At 39.1% G+C, this 4,657-nt stretch overlaps 1 pseudogene; it reads right to left on the bottom strand.

The window, feature by feature from the left end:
• Nucleotides 1–1,361: 1,361 nt before the first annotated feature.
• LOC138075864 (craniofacial development protein 2-like) lies at nucleotides 1,362–3,163 on the bottom strand (annotated as a pseudogene).
• Between the last annotated feature and the right edge of the window lie 1,494 nt (nucleotides 3,164–4,657).

The following is a 4,657-nucleotide window of genomic DNA, read 5'->3' as shown; positions in this document are numbered from 1 at the left end:
CTTCTTTCACTTTCATCAAGAAGCTTTTTAGCTCCTCTTCACTTTCTGCCATAAGGGTGGTGTCATCTGCATATCTGAGGTTATTGATATTTCTCCCAGCAATCTTGATTCCAGCTTGTGTTTCTTCCTGTCCAGCGTTTCTCATGATGTACTCTGCACATAAGTTAAATAAGCAGGGTGACAATACACAGCCTTGACTTACTTCTTTTCCTATTTGGAACCAGTCTGTTGTTCCATGTCCCGTTCTAACTGTTGCTTCCTGACCTGCATACAGATTTCTCAAGAGGCAGTTAGGTGGTCTGATATTCCCATCTCTTTCAGAGTTTTCCACAGTTTATTGTTATCCACACAGTCAAAAGCTTTGGCATAGTCAATAAAGCAGAAATAGATGTTTTTCTAGAACTCTCTTGCTTTTTCCATGATCAAGTGGATGTTGGCAATTTGATCTCTGGTCCCTCTGCCTTTTCTAAAACCAGCTTGAACATCAGGAAGTTCACACTTCACATATTGCTGAAGCCTAGCTTGGTGAATTTTGAGCGTTACTTTACTAGCATGTGAGATGAGTGCAATTGTGCAGTAGTTTGAGCATTCTTTGGCATTGCCTTTCTTTGGAATCAGAATGAAAACTGACCTTTTCCAGTCCTGTGGCCATTGCTGAGTTTTCCAAATTTGCTGGCATATCAAGTGTAGCACTTTAACAGCATCATCTTTCAGGATTTGATATAGCTCACCTGAAATTCCATCACCTCCACTAGCTTTGTTCATAGTGATGCTTCCTAAGGCCCACTTGACTTCACATCCCAAGTGTCTGGCTCTAGATAAGTGATCACACCATCATGATTATCTGGGTTGTGAAGATCTTTTTTGTACAGTTCTTCTGTGTATTCTTGCCACCTCTTCTTAATATCTTCTGCTTCTGTTAGGTCCATACCATTTCTGTCCTTTATCGAGCCCATCTTTGCATGAAATGTTCCCTTGGCATCTCTAATTTTTCTTAAAGAGATCTCTAGTCTTTCCCATTCTGTTTTCCTCTATTTCTTGCATTGATCGCTGAAGAAGGCTTTCTTATCTCTTCTTGCTATTCTTTGGAACTCTGCATTCAGATGCTTATATCTTTCCTTTTCTCCTTTGCTTTTTGCCTCTCTTCTTTTCACAGCTATCTGTAAGGCCTCCCCAGACAGCCATGTTCCTTTTTTGAATTTCTTTTCCATGGGGATGATCTTGATCCCTGTCTCCTGTACAATGTCACGAACCTCAGTCCATAGTTCATCAGGCATTCTATCTATCAGATCTAGGCCCTTAAATCTTTTTCTCACTTCCACTGTATACTCATAAGGGATTTGATTTAGGTCATACCTGAATGGTCTAGCAGTTTTCCCTACTTTCTTCAATTTGAGTCTGAATTTGGCAATAAGGAGTTCATGATCTGAGCCACAGTCAGCTCCTGGTCTTGTTTTGGTTGACTGTATAGAGCTTCTCCATCTTTGGCTGCAAAGAATGTAATCAGTCTGATTTTGGTGTTGACCATCTGGTGATGTCCATGTGTAGAGTCTTCTCTTGTGTTGTTGGAAGAGGGTGTTTGCTATGACCAGTGCATTTTCTTGGCTTAACTCTGTTAGCCTTTGTCCTGCTTCATTTCTTATTCCAAGGCCAAATTTGCGTGTTACTCCAGGTGTTTCTTGACTTCTTACTTTTGCATTCCAGTCCCCTATAATGAAAAGGACACCTTTTTCAGGTGTTAGTTCTAAAAGGTCTTGTAGGTCTTCATAAAACCGTTCAACTTCAGTTTCTTCAATGTTACTGGTTGGGGCATAGACTTGGATTACTGTGATATTGAATGGTTTGCCATGGAGAGGAACAGAGATCATTCTGTCATTTTTGAGATTGCATCCAAGTACTGCATTTCGGACTCTTTTGTTGACCATGATGGCTACTCCATTTCTTCTGAGGGATTCCTGCCGGCAGTAGTAGATATAATGGTCATTTGAGTTAAATTCACCCATTCCAGTCCATTTTAGTTTGCTGCTTCCTAGAATGTCGACGTTCACCCTTGCCATCTCTTGTTTGAGCACTTCCAATTTGCCTTGATTCATGGACCTGACATTCCAGGTTCCTATGCAATATTGCTCTTTACAGCATCAGATCTTGCTTCTATCACCAGTCACATCCACAACTGGGTATTGTTTTTGTTTTGGCTCCATCCCTTCATTCTTTCTGGAGTTATTTCTCCACTGATCTCCTGTAGCATATTGGGCACCTAATGACCTGGGGTGTTCCTTTTTTGGAGGAACCCCATGAACAGTATGAAAAGGCAAAATGATAGAATACCAAAAGAGAAACTGAGTTATTTAAGGTCTGTTATTTGATACTACACAATCCTTGATATATTCTTTTTAAAAAACATATTTTTGGCTTATAGTTGACACATTATTTTTCAATTTTTATTTTAAAATAATTTCATACCTACTGGAAGAATGTTACAGAAATATATATGTATATTATATACACACATATATATATATAAAGCTCTCACATAGTCAGGATTCTGATATCCCACTCAGGTTTTACAAGTTGTCCCAATATCTGCAGCACAAAGATCCAATCCTGCATTATGTGCTATACTTAGTTACACTTTTTCATCTTCTTTCATCTTGAACAGTTACACTGTCTGTCTTGACCTCCATGACCACACCATTTCTAACTACTGCAGACTAGCCACTGTGAAATGTTCCTCAATTTGGATTTGTTTGATGTCTCCCTGCAACTAAGTCCAAGGTATGAATTTCTGGCACGTAGATCACAGGAACCATCCTGTTCTTCCCAATACATCACCTTGAGGACACATAATGTTAACCAGTTCTGTTTCTGATGGTGCTAACCTGAAGTTCCATTGATAATATTTTCCAGACTTCTCCACTGTACAGTTACATTTTTCCTCTCATTTTCCACCCACATTATTAAGATTATTTTTTAAGCAGTTTTAGGTTTACAACAAAGTTGAGAGGGAAATACAAATGTTTAAAATGTATACCCTGCCCCCACACTGGATGGGCTCCTCCATTATTTGTTTGTTTGTTTTCTGTTTTTGTTTTACCAATCCAGATTAACATACCATATTGGCACGAAGTCGACAGTTTAGCTGAGAGTTCGCTCTTGGTGTCATACATTTTCTGAGTCTGGACAGATGTGTGTGTGTGTGTGTGTGTGTGTGTGTGTGTGTGTATGCATGCATCATAATATCACACACAGAATTTTCATGGCCCTAAAACTGTGCTCTACCTGTTAATCTCTTTCTTTCTTACATACAACTTCCCTCTTGGCCAACCACTAATCTTTTAACCATTTCCATAGTGTCTTTTCAAAAAACGTATAGTTAGAATCATAAATAGTGCAGGTTTTTCAGATTGATTTATTTTACTAATATCTTCTCATGGCTTGATAGCTTATTTCATTATAGTACTGAGTTATTCCATTATCAGAATGTACCAGTTTGTCTGTTCACATACTGAGGTGAGTACTGGCACTTCCAAGCTGTGGTAATTGTGAATAAACCTACAGTCAATATTCATTGGTAGGTTAGTTGTGTGGACATAAAGTTTCAAATCCTTTGGGTAACTGATGAGGAGCCTCATTACAGGATCATGTAGGATTATTTTGTTTTGTATTTCCAGAGTGGCTATAACATTTTTCATCCCCACTAGTAAAAAATGATAGTTCCTGTTAGTCCACAACCACTCTAATATTTGGTGTTGTCAGTGGTCTCAACTTTGGCCATTCTATTGGTATGTGATGGAATCTCACCACTGTTTTAATATGCATTTCCCTGAGAACTTATGAGGTGGAGCATCTTTGGCTCTTTTTTTTTTTTTTTTTTTTTTTATAATGGCACTGTTTTCTTACTGTTGATATTTACAGCCCTAATCAGATATGACTTTTGCAAGTGTTTTCTCAGTCTGTGTTTTGTCTTCTAACTCTCTTGATACTGCCTTTTTCAGAAGAGAAATTAACTTTGATGAAGTCCATTTTCTTGATTCTTTATTTCATTTATAATGCCATTGATAATATGCTGCTGCTGCTGCTGCTGCTGCTGCTAAGTTGCTACAGTCGTGTCGGACTCTGTGTGAGCTCATAGATGGCAGCCCGCCAGGCTTCCCCATCCCTGGGACTCTCCAGGCAAGAACACTGGAGTGTGTTGCCATTTCCTTCTCCAATGCATAAAAGTGAAAAGTGAAAGTGAAGTCTCTCAGTTCTGTTCGACTCTTTGTGACCCCATGGACTGCAGCCTACCATGCTCCTCCGTCCATGGGATTTTCCAGGCAAGAGTACTGGAATGGGGTGGCATCACATTCTCCAATTGATAGTATATCAAAAAATAATTGCCAAGCACAAGGTTATGTAGATTCTTTCCTATGTTATCGTCTAGAAATTTTATAGTTTTGCATTTTTCAATTAGGTCTGTGATCTATTTTTGAGTTCATTTTTGTGAAGGACATGAGATCTAGCTGAAAAGAATATTCAGTTCAGTTCAGTTGATCACTCGTGTATGACTCTTTGCATCCCCATGAACCGCAGCATGCCAGGGATCCCTGTCCATCACCAACTGACAGAGTCTACCCAAACCCATATCCATTGAGTCAGTGATGGCATCCAAATATCT

Source organism: Capricornis sumatraensis, chromosome 1 (assembly GCF_032405125.1).
Source record: "Capricornis sumatraensis isolate serow.1 chromosome 1, serow.2, whole genome shotgun sequence".
In the NCBI taxonomy this organism is placed as follows: Eukaryota; Metazoa; Chordata; class Mammalia; order Artiodactyla; family Bovidae; genus Capricornis; species Capricornis sumatraensis.
Note: the sequence above shows the minus strand (reverse complement) of the source record. Positions and strands in the feature narration are given on the sequence as shown.